Source organism: Labrus bergylta, chromosome 6 (genome assembly GCF_963930695.1).
Source record: "Labrus bergylta chromosome 6, fLabBer1.1, whole genome shotgun sequence".
NCBI classification, from domain to species: Eukaryota; Metazoa; Chordata; class Actinopteri; order Labriformes; family Labridae; genus Labrus; species Labrus bergylta.
This window is the reverse complement of record NC_089200.1, coordinates 19,580,674-19,593,607: the sequence shown is the minus strand read 5'-3', so window position 1 is coordinate 19,593,607 and position 12,934 is coordinate 19,580,674. Positions and strand designations below refer to the sequence as shown.

Here is a 12,934-nt window from a genome sequence, read left to right as displayed (position 1 = left end):
CATTGCATCTTGCTAGCCAGAGCAGCATAAATTTCATGAATCCACCTGAGCAAAGTCAGCCCCCCCCCTGCTCACACACACATGTAGATTTCCAGCTCAGTCCTGTTTAATTTCCCTAACCCAGTTACCCTTGAATGCCCTCTTAGTTGCAGCATCATCATCCATAAAATTTAATGCTTGAAATGAATACTACGTTCTTGGAAATAGTGGAAACTCCTCGGGGGGGCATTTGTTTATCTCTCCCAGTGAAACTCTCGGCTGAATGCTGCCAATTCCTGTTTTATTGTAGACATTTTCGGGAATTAAATTATGGTTCAATAATTAAAAAAAACAACATTCATCACTTGTTTGCCTCTACTGTAAACGGTTTACTGAAGAGATTTGTCGTTAGCAATTTGTTCAGGGAGAGTTGAAAGGACGGGGGCGACCTTTTGTACAGGAGGGTGTTTGTGTCGATGGTGTTTTCTCTGCCAAGCCTGCATCTCCTGCACTGTGCTTTCACTTGTACACACGCACATAGGACACTCTTGAAAAATAGATTTTTTATATTTTATTTTTAGAGCCGCACCGATTAATCAGCCAGGCGATAATATCGTCCAATATTGGCTTATCGAGGAACTATTGGTTTCGGCTAATTTTATTGCAGATATGCGCCGATATTACGAGATTATCTTTCACCGGTGAGATAGCATTTCATTAAAGTGTCATTGCATTACACTAGCAGATCTCTTTCGGCCTATTACCAGGGGTGTATGCTATACGAATTTAAAAAAAAAGCATTATCACTATCCAGAGTGTGAAACGGGGATGATAGTACATGCATGGTTACTTTCCAGTTGAATGACCATCTTGTGTTTGTTATTCTGTATTTTTTTTCCCCAGAGTGTTTGATAACTGCATGTGAGGGATCAATGCGATAAATTAGTTTAAACAGATCGAACATCGATCAAAGAAAGATATCAGCCAATATATTGAGATTTTTTTCTCCCCAATATTGATATCTATATCCGCCCCAAAAATCACACATCAGTCGGGCCTATTTTTAATCTCAACAAGTTTTTTTCCTGGTTAAAATAAGTTTGAATCAAATAAAAAAAGAGCTCCCTGTTCTCTCTTCCCAGTGCAGATCTTGGAGCAACATTCCATTGCTGCCGTTCCTCATTATACCTTAAACAGTGGTGATGGTTACAAGAATTGTTAGGAAGGTCCCAGAGAGTGAAACTTATCTTTAAACACACACTCCTCTTGGTTCACTTTGGGAGTTGAGACACCATATTCTTTTTTTATTTTTTTATTTTTTACACCAAGTCTCTGAATTCAATTTACTCATACTGGAGCTGCTGTATTGAATGTAATACGAGAAAGGTTTGATTTTAAGGGAGGGCTTGATTGCATCCTGTTGCACATGTGCATGAAGTGTTTGGCAGAGTGTGCAAGTGGAATACAGGAAGAACAGGGACGTCATGTGGAGGTGAAGTAAGAACTTTTAAGGCAGTGAGACGAAGGATTTAACAGGATTTACAATATTACAAGATTGTCACCCGTTATAGAGGCAGGAAAAGAGACTCTGTACTTGATGCATGCTTGTTTTTGCAACCGTCGTAGTAACAATACCATTTTCATAAGATTACACAGGTTTTTAATAGGAATGCAAATGCAGTAGCTTTAAATTGCTTACTTAATTAATGAGAAACTTCACATCAGTCAGTCAGTCTGTGCTGCTTTCCTGCACCACACTCTAGAGTTGTTTCTTTCTTTTATCGCTGTTTAACTTTTTTTTCCCTAAAAGTCACTCACTCCTTTTCTTTTTCTTCCTCATGTCTTTGTCCACTCGTTCAATCTTTTTCCATCTCACACAGTCAGACACACTTTGTCCTGCCCTCTTTTCTTTGCCTCTGCCTCTCTGTGTGGCAGCGGGCAGGCTTGTTTCTGGCAATCGTTGCAGCCTGGCACAGTGTGTCCCTGGCAGCGTGTGTGTGTCTCTGAATGTGTGTGTGTGTGTGTGTGTGTGTGTGTGTGTGTGTGTGTGTGTGTGTGTGTGTATGTCTGCTGTCTGCCAGTCCACCAGTCTCAAGTACCAGCTGGGCACCCAAACTCACAACCAAAATAAACTGGCTGCACTATCAATGAGCCCATGAGGTGCAGCGCGTGTGCAGGAGTGTGTTTAAGCTTGTGTTTGTGTGTATATGCATATGTACTTGTGTCAGTGTGTGGACACTGACACACCCTGCTTATTAAGTCTCATTGAACCGAGTGGTGAAACAAACACAGTCCTTCCTCAGATGAATGCCTGAGATGTTTCGCCCGTCTCAACTTTGCATTACACTGAGGCCCTCCTTGCAAGGATTAAAGACTAAAACAATTACAAAGCCTTATTTGCAATTCAAATTCTCCTAAATGTAGACTTAATCCCCATTTTCCAAAGGCAGCAACACTGAGAGGCAGAATAAATGTGTGAGAGAGCCTCTGTCTGGGTTTCTGTTGCTAAAATAACACTTATAAGTTATAGTAGGGGGGATAATGAATGTGCTTTGAGCTGGTTCAGTTATATCAGGAGAACCGCTTGTTTCCGTTAAAAGTCTTTGTCATGACGGGATACACACAGAATCAGCAATGGAGACCTTGATTTTTGTGCAGGAAGATGTACGTCGATTCTCTGTAATATTTGCATTCAGTTTTATTTGCATGCGTGTATTTTGAATATTCACACGTGTGCATTAAGGTGTGCACTTGTCCTAATGGAAGGGTCCGCAGTGAGCTAGTTTACTGCTGCCCAGGGTATATTTACAGACAGCGACTTTAATGTGGTGTAATGATTATTTTTATTCCAGGTACTTCGACAGCCCGTTCGCTGTGAGTAGAATGACTCCCCATTGGCCCGCTGATTACCTTTGAGGCTGCCACCACACCTGGCTCCTTCAAATCTTCTCCTTCTCCACCAATACAACTTGAGAACCAGCTCGTTTTATTGCTGCTCACTTCATCTGTTCATCCCTCTCTCCCCTTTTCTCTTCCGGTTTATTCTTTCACACATCGCCTAAACTCAACACTACTCTATAAATAAGGGAATTGGGTAGCAGTGTCACCACAAAAAGTACTTGTGAAACATTCTTAAAACTACAAAAAGGAATTGACAAATTCTATTTTTAATCTGCATTATGATGTTTGCAGAAAATAAGGAGCATAAAAAAGATTAAGATGCAAATGTTAATAGGGACAACCAACTGTCCACTCTGAAGTACTTCCTGTCTTCCTCTTCTCTTATGAGTGTTTTGAGTCCACATCTTGTTTATTTTCTTTTCTTTCCTTCCCACTGTACATTTTCACAATCTTTCTTCCTTGTTTGTACAACACTCTTCTGTATACTTTTTCTCTTAAAGACCGCGTACAAGTGGAAAGATTGATTTTTTAATGAATAATAAAGAGAAGTGGGCCAAATGAGCTCGGCCATTTATAGTCACATTCTGAGAGCGCTGTGTGATGACAGCCTTGTTATAATTGTTCTGAAGTAATGACTTTAAGTCCAGCAAGAGTTTGCGACGTATTTTGGTTAATGATCTTTGTTCAGCTGAGGAAAGGGCAGCAGTTTAGTTGCACATCATCCATAACCATTGAGACCAGATTGCCGTTCCTAGCTTATGATCGCTCAAACATAAATCGAGCTGGAGGATTTTTACATTACCCAGATGAGTCTCTCGCCAGATTTAGCTTTGGAACCCTGGGACTAACCTTACTGTAATCCCTCCATTCATCGCCCACGAGTCCACAGATCCTGTTCAAGCTTCAAGTGAAAAGTGGCCAATGGCATCAAGTGAGGAATCTGTCCATCAGTAAAGTCAGTCAGTCATAGACACTTAAAGTACAGCAGCGTGAGGACATTAGAGGGAAAACATAAAATGTTTAATCCAATTACAATCTAGTTTCAACAAATCAGTGAATGAAGTTATTGTGTTTTGTACTTCTATCAGTGTTGCATTGACTGCAGAAGCATCCAGAGGAACTTCATGGACTTTTACCCACAGCCAAATGCAACCTCAGGTCATGTAACAGTGCACATAAGCAACCCGAGGGATGACTTTGAGACTGTACTACTTACTGATTAAATCAGAATGTCAGGAAAATGACACAAATGAAGCAGGCGAGGCACTGAGTCTGGTTCTTCTTGAGGTTTCTGTTTTACCTTATCCAAGAGTGCAGTCAGCTCCTGCTGCACAAGTTAATAGACATGAAATAACTTTTGTTGTGATTTGGCACATTTAAAATAAAAATTGATAAATTGATTGATCGATTGACACGAGTTATAAAGCTGCCAACATTATCTCAGTTTGAAGTCAAAGAAAGAAATAGTTTTTCAGCATGTTGACACAGTGACATTGCTGAGGATTGACTTTGATTTGACATATTATCAAACAATTAACTGCTAGCTCAACAAATGATTACTAACCCAGTGACCCTACATTGAACCCTATACCCATATTGAATATTAAATTGTTACAGCACTGTAATCATTTTGCATTCCATTATCATTATCACACTGCATTATCCAGATGTTTGTATACTGGTTACTAAGAGCTTATCTGTTGCACCTTTCATAAAAACAATAGAGTTAAAAATAGAAGTACACTATATATGTGCCTGTGTGTGTGCAATCCTTCTTTCTCTGAGTGAGCGACACTGACCTAGCTGACCTAAAGGTCATCCCAGGGTCATAGGCTGCCCCTCTTCAAGGTTAATTCATCGGAGAGAGACAGAAAATTAAATAAAATCCACTTTGTGTCCTTAGTCACAAGTGATAAGTGTGAACTTCAACCTCAGCTCTGCTGTCAGGATGAAAGCCTTCAGATTAGTTATTTATATCTCACATGATTAAGTTCACTGAATAAATAGGGCAGCACATCTGTTTGGTTATTTAGTGACTGTTTGGACATATTAAGACCTCAGTGTTCATGTATATGAATTCATAGAGAAAAGGAAATCAGAGGGACTAGAAGTTACATTGTAGGTGTGGACATGTTTTCATACTACATGTATTGTTTCTCTTCTATGTCCTCTCTGTGCTACCTGATCTGTCTTTACTTTGTCAGATATTTTCTTTAAAAAGTGACATTTGGAATAGAGGGATCCTCAGCACTGCGCTGCTCTCTGAAAAGGTCAGCTTTCACTGAATGAGAGTGTTCGACCGGCCGGCGCTCTGAGAGAGAAAAGAGAGAGAGCAGTTTCTACTGGAGGGTGAGAGAAGCTCCGTTTGGTTGGATATACTGTAGATTCCTGTGTGTTGACTTGGTTTGGCTGATCTGAGGCTCTTCCTCTCTGCTGCTCTCTTCTGTTCTGGATTGTTCTGCTGGATGCTGTAATCTCCTCAGTGCATGGCCAGATTACTGTCTGCTCCATATTGTCTGGTGGCGGGCTGCAAAACGGAGAGACGGCAGGAGGAGGGGAGAGAGGGATGGGATGGAGTCGGCTCTTATTTGCAACTACATGAGGAAGATTACCTTTTTTATTAATGTATCCATCTGGACGTTTGCTATATTTGGTTGTTTGTCCAGTCTGTTTGTTTGTGTATAAAATTTATGAGATTTCAATCAAGAGATTAAAGACTTGTTATTTCTCAAGGGTTGTAAACCAAATGATTAAATATAAGTCTGATTAAATAGTATTAAAGTATCGGTAGCATTCCCTTTGTGACACATACTTAAAATTCCCTGTACTATTTATCAAAAGCACCATTTTTTATTGAAGTATTTTCAAAAAAGTAAAAATAAAGAAATTTCAGGATTCATTGTGGCCCCCTCCCCACCACCCCATCCCTCCACGCGTCTTCCTCTCCATCTCTTTCTGTCTCCTGTGCACTCTGCGCAGAAATGATTTCCATTCCTGCTGAATTAATGAGGTTCTGCTGAACTGAGGAAAGGCAAAGGGAGTGTGTACACACAAACACACACACACACGCACGCACACACACACATAAAGGCACACACACACACACACATACATACAGAGGAAATCATGGAGACACTATACACAGTCTCCAGCACAGATTCTCGACTTCAGCCATATTTTAGTCTGTATTCACACTCACTCGTGCACACAGTGAGTCACTGAAGCTTGGCCACTTTATACGTTTAATGGCACAAACAGTGTTTTACTGTAAAGTAAATATGAGAAAAAAATCACAAAGTTACAGAGTTGGACCGCGACCAAATTTAAGCTGAAACTGGTACAACTATTTTCAAGAGTTGTTTTTATGTTGTACACAGCACACACACACACACACACACACACACACACACACACACACACACACACACACACACACACACACACACACACACACACACACACACACACACACACACACACACACATGAACACAACATGTAAACACAAGAGCATGCAGCCTCATGACTCAGGCCCCAGAGCTGCACCCAGTCACCATAGTAACACAGTATGGTGTGTATTAAACACTACAGTGGTTTGAGACTTTTGGAGACTTAAACACCCAAAACCCAATTCCATTCACACACACATACACACACACATTTACACTCACATAAAATCACAGAGTGGGTTTTCTCCTTGCTTTCATCCCACGACATCTCCATTTCTGGCTGGATTGATTTTAATATTTACAATGATGAGCTGCTATTGGCTCCTGATTTAGGTCGTGGTCGAGTAAGGGGTGACCTTGGTTGACCCCATAGGGCCACTTAAACTATGATCTTTGAAGGACACATTTTGCTTAGTTCTTTAAATCATTACTTTGGACAGGCATCTTTTGAGTTAAAAAGAACCAAGCTAAGAATATTTATGTTGCAAAACCGCTGAGATACTTTTTAAATTAAAAACTATACAAAGCAACATAACATCTGCGTGATACTCTAATGTTAGAAGTTACATTAGAAAATGATTAATGTCAACATTAACACATTGTGTGTGTGCTCAAACTTCATGTCTGCCCTTTATAAGTCAGTGCCCCAGTTGGGCCCCCCCAGTCAAAGGGTCTCAATCTGCCCCTGATCTCAAAAACACTCTAAGGTTTTCAAACCAAGCAGACACAAAACCCTTCCTCTCATACCCCAGGCCTGATAAGCTGACGGATGGCTTACGCCTGGTTCGTGCATTGTAAACACAGACAGTATGAGCACACGTGAAGGAGCATGCAGTCAAAAGGATGTAATTGCGGTGCAAGCGGCTGTTGTTACATGCCGGCTTGTGTGCCACTTGAAAGCTCCATCAGGGATCATCTGAACAAAGAGAAGCGGGATGTAATGGCTGATTCTGCTGAGGTGCAAACTTGTACTAGTTTTGACTTAATTGCGACTAATGTGAAGAGTTTTTATGGTGAACACGGAGGTTCACAAAGGACACATGGTCACACGAGAAGCCTGAAACAAGAAACTAATCTTTATTTCTTTCTTTCATTCCACCTTCTTTTGTCTTTCATCCATTAAAATCACATGATCGTCAACATACAGGTGCACACACACAAAAATGCACTCTCTCGCTCCTAACTCTCTGCTGTTTCAGTGTTTTTTTCCCCTGTTTATCACCACTGAAGCAAAGGAACGGATTCCAATTTCATGTGTTTTCATTCCTCTTCTCTATTTGCATACTCCTTCATGCCCCTGTCTCTATTTTGATCTCAGGCAACCAGTCAGCAGTCAATAATCTGTTAAATAGCATTGATCGCCACCATTTAGTTTCCTGGCCAGCTACTTAGGTTGTAAAGCTGATCAATGGCTTTGAATGGGAACCACCTAGATAGCGGATTGACTGCTGGAACGTGCGCTGCAATCATATCATTTGTCTTCATTTGCTGTTCAATTATTTGTCGTAATGGTTGCTGTCAAAGACAGCCCCATGCTGGCCCACAATGGCACACTGAGCCCTAAAACTGAAGAGAGCATGCTGCGCCGGTGTGCCGACTCGCTCTGCTCACCTTGACTCAATCCCCCATCACCACCACTATCACCACCACTATCACCACCACCACCACCACCACCACCACCACCACCAGCAGCACCACCAGCACCACCAGCACCACCAGCACCCCCTTTACTCACTCTAGTGCTGCTGGGAGGAAAGACATTATATAGTAAACAGCATGAACCGTATCACATGTCTAAATGAGTACAGGCGTGTGTTCCTGTGTGTGTGTTGAAGGGGTGCAGACCATATAAGCGGGTGTAAGACTTGTGAGTGCATGCAGATGGTGCTCATGCCTGGATGTGTCGATGAAGTCTGACCCAGACTGGACTTCCTCTGCCCAAGAGCCCTTTCCTGAAATCATCAATCACTTGTAGTAGGGCAACGACGTGGCTGTGAGTGTCCACGTGTGTGCACATTTATGTGCTTGTGTGACTTCTCAACTTCTATGGTAATTTTCAGTTAGTTTGGATTCAAGATTGCAACTTTTCTTTAAATAACTTATAAATACAGGATTGCTGGAGATATCTAAAGGGTCGAAATAGTGTTAATGTCTTATAATAAATGTTAAGAACCCCCCATCCCCTGTCCAAAAACCTCCCCAAATATTCAAATATAAACCTAATTTTAACTAATTTTGATCAATGTTTTGTTTTAACTGCTGAATATTTTCTTTTTTAATTTTGGGAGATTCAGGCATTTGTTCAGGTGTTACTGTTCAGTGTGTTTCAGCAAATAAAACAAAAACATTTTCAGAGCTGTGACAGTGCAAGAAAACACTTTCTTTTCAGTAAACAGTGGTTATCATTATTTCTCTGCCAATAACCCAATAATGGATGGAAACATTTAGAAAGTCTGATGAAAACTTTAAATGTCTGTCTTTCTCGCCCTCCCCTGTCTTCCTCTCCTTCCAGCTCCCCTGGTTTTATTGGGGCAGGGGGCCTGCTTGTTTGAAGTGGCCTGCTCGCTTATGTATATCATAGCCTGCTCCTCACAGGATATCCTCCCTCTTCCTGCCTCTCCCTCTCTCTCTTTCTCACTTGTTCTCTCCCTCTATCGTCACCCCTCTCTCTCAGCTAGGGTTGTGGAGGAGGGGAATACCTGTTAACTCTATTTCTTTTCCACACTTTAACAGTCTTACCATATATCCAACAGACATGTTCTCACACACACACACACACACACACACACACACACACACACACACACACACACACACACACAAAAGTTTTAGAAATTGATAGTGATTAAAAAAAAGAAAGGTGCAGTTCCAGTTCATTCAAACTGTGGTGCAGGTTGGACTTTGTCTTGATGTTTATACACAGTTTGGGACTTGTGTCTGCAATTACATGCAATCAGACTATAACTGGAGGGTAGTAATACTCTCAACTGCTTATTGAAACTGTGCCTCACACAAATGGACTTGTTTATCTTATTTCCATTAGATTCATAATTGCAGTTTAACTTCATTAACATAGATGAGTTGCTCATCAAGCGGCTCATGCTAACTGTAGGGAGGAAAAAAGCAACCATCACAGCCTTTAGTTATTAGATGAGAAAACTTTTTGTGTGTTTTGGACTTAATGTGATTTAACTATTAGTCATAGGAATTTTATGATGATGATAATTCATCCGAGTGAAATAGTCTCTTCATTTTATTCTTCCATACAATAACTCGTTAATCAAGTCAAAGGAAGTTTGATGTAGAGCCAACAAATCACAAAGTAGGTAGTTTGGTGCATAAAGTGTTGGATTGTAATATTTTAGACTGCTGCTTTACTTTAGACCACAACCATGGTCTTCCCCTAACTTTAATAACCTTCATAGCTCAACTGTAGGGATGCCAGATTCGGGGCAATGTACATTTTCGTATGTTTCTACATAGTTTGGAGGATTTGTTGGATGAAGTTAACAATGTTAATAGTTGTATCAAACTGTTAATCGGAGTGCAGCTCAAACTTTTACAATTTTAACTGGAAAGTGTTTCAGTCTTCAGTTTAATCAAAGCCTTGGGAAGAGTTTCAGATCATCTGTCCTGCCCACAACAACGCTAAATATAATATTGAATGCTTCGGTACGGCCTCCACTGTTCAATGCGCGCTTGTAAATTGCAGTTTCACGGTTTTGGGTACGAGCTTCCATGCAAAGGATGTCTCTCTGAATTGGCTCTGTTTGTGTGTGCCTCCCCACCGAGTTAATATCCCATCACCATGCACTAAAGTTGATGAAACTGCCAACAATACACACATATGAAGAAACGCAGTCCTCTTTCAAATCAGTGGTGTGTGGATGTTTCGGTTTCAGCGTTTAGTATAACGAGAGAAGGAAGAGAAAGCGGTAAACAAAAAAAAAAGACTGTCTGTGCAAACAGTGTTTACGCATACCACCTACTCAAATGGAAACATGGAGTTTGGCTAAAAGTTTACAACAACAGACTACAGCAGGCTGTAACGTTAGCAGGCTGCACGCAGGCACCAGCTGATGATGCGGATGGGGTGAGAGTGAACGGAGAAGCAGCGTTTGAAGCAAGGTTACTAAACACAATGCTTTATGACCTGTGAAAAATATACAAAAATATATTTTAGAATACTGAAATGTCTTCTTATTTGTACATTTTTACATTACATTACTTAAACACTGCATTCTTGTCACTAATACACCAAACTTACTTACACAGGTTTTTATTTTTGGTTAAAAGTAAAATGAAGAAGTAGTTGTTGCCTTATTGTTAATACACTTGATAGTTGTATTTTTTTTCCTTTACCCCCCTTACTGTTCCTGTAAAATTTGCCTAAAAATCCCAAAAATTGATAAAAATAAAAACCACCCAATTAGAACTGAACTGAAAACCGTGACCAAAAAACCGAGGTCCATATTGCCCGTGGGCTGACTGTATTGTTGCATCGCTACTTGGAACCAAAGAGAAGTCATATTAAAGAGTAAGTTTTCTTAGCTTTTGAAAACAGTGGGGCCTTAAACTGCTGCCCACCAAATATTAACATAATTAAATATTATGGTGGAGACAAAAACCAAGCAAAAAATATATGAAAAAGGTGAAAAGAGTGGACAACGTTAATTCTCAATATCCTAATGCTAGCATGGCGTGACTCAAACCTGTTGAGGTTTTAAAATCACAAAGAATTTTGCTAGAGAGCAGAAAACTATATCTGTTTACATGTATGCATGAGTTACCCATGCTAGCACACAACTTGCATGCTCTATTACAAAATTATAAACAACCAAACAAGCGGTTGATAACTTTGACCTTTCAACAGGAGCTTACTTCATCACGTGGCTCACTCATTCACTCATTTGACTTCATGTTTGATCTCTAAGATCTGAACAAAACTTGTGCGAAAGGCACATTTTACCACAGACCTCATTCATTATTAAATCAGTCTGCCTAAACTTATCCAGATCAGAAGATGAGGCACTCTCATGCTCATTGGCCATGAGGGGCCATGTGTCATTTCCTACAAATTTTTATACAAAACACATTTCATCATTACATGAAAATGAGGGCGTACTTCTACATAGTTTCCTGTTTGGTTCATTATGTTTGCCACCGAAGCTCTGCCCCTAGGATTACCCCACTGTCCTTCATCATTCCCTTTAGGAACATGCTTTATTTGACTCTTATTCGTCCCTGATATCTTTCCTTTATGAGATTCATTATTCACTTCCTCCTTTTCACACTCCTTTCATTCATCCCTGCACTGCCCCTCTCTCTCTCTCTCTCTCTCTCTCTCTCTCTCTCTCTCTCTCTCTCTCTCTCTCTCTATCTTTCTACGGCTTTCTCTCCTTTTTTCTGAACTCCTTGTTTTTCTCCCTTCATGCCCTTGTTGTCATTTTGCTATACTTCCCCCAGCTCTCCCTTCCCCCCCTGCATCCTCTGCCTCTCTTTCTCTCGCTCCCCTCCCTCCCTCCCTTGTTCTCTCGTCCTATGCTTTCTTATGTTTTCTCTACCATCTCTCGTTCTCTCTCTCCATTCTTCTGCCCTTTTACTCCTCCACTCACCCCTCCTCTCTCCCTTTCCATCCCTCTCTCTCTTTCTCTCCCCTCTCTCTTCGGTTGAGGACAAGGAGGTGAAAGCCAAGCGGATTACAGTGGCAGTTTAATCTGGCTGACCCACCAAGGGATTGCTCTCTACTTTGCTGCGAGGCTGCAGGGCTGGAGGGCAGTGGGGCTTGGTAGGTGGGTTGGGTTGTGAGAGGAAGGGGAGGGGGAGAGGAAGGGGAAGGAGACCAGGTTGGGGGTGGGGGGTAGAAAAAGGAGGGAAGGGAGGGAGAGGAAGAATAGGGGGGAGGAAGGGAGCCATTTAATTTTGTAGAATTTTTGTCTGGGAAGTAGCAGCAATGCTTTCCAGGACAGGACAGTTAAAAAACACACACATACACACACAGGCACGCACACACACACACAGGCACGCACACACACACTCACACACGCATATATGGGCATATAGTGTGTGGGTGTGACTGTGTGGTGCCAGAGGTGGGGGAGGGGCTTTGTATGTTATTAAGAGATGGAATATTAATGCTACTTTGCCTCTAATTTCTTTCCATCTGTCGTCAAGTTGTCCTCTGTGCATGTGTCTGTCTAAGTCTATGAATAGATACTCTTCAGATATTAACAGACAATTAGTCTGTTCTGTGTTTCAAAGATGAAATACAAAAACGTCCTTGGTTTGATTTTTCTACTTCTTTATTCTGAAAAACATCAAAATCTAATTTTCCTCCATCTTGTCAAAGTCATTCAAACTCACAAAGCTTTCATGTGAAGTTAACGCCCAGGCTGAGGCCACGCCAAATTTATCAGTTCAACGAGCACCGTCTCTCTCGGCTGCAGGTCATTTGTATTTGTTTTTTTACTTCTATTTTTAATCTCTTGAAATTTTGAACATGAAGAGCAAGTATAATGTGTCTATTAACCGTAGAGGTGCACACAAGGGCTTTGGTTTAGTTTCAGCAGTTGGGGAGGAGGAGGGAGAAATATGAAACCAGAAGTT

The 12,934-nt window shown here is 41.0% G+C and overlaps 1 protein-coding gene and 1 long non-coding RNA gene across 3 annotated transcripts in view; both read left to right on the top strand.

Annotated features, from left to right (window-relative positions):
• The window catches only part of ssbp4 (single stranded DNA binding protein 4), an 81,919-nt gene that overhangs the window by 28,207 nt on the left and 40,778 nt on the right, over positions 1–12,934 (top strand). The window lies entirely within an intron of this gene.
• On the top strand, positions 2,229–6,365 carry LOC136179409 (uncharacterized). Its single transcript, XR_010666539.1, has 2 exons — positions 2,229–5,229; positions 5,364–6,365. It is a non-coding gene; the product is annotated as an uncharacterized lncRNA (long non-coding RNA).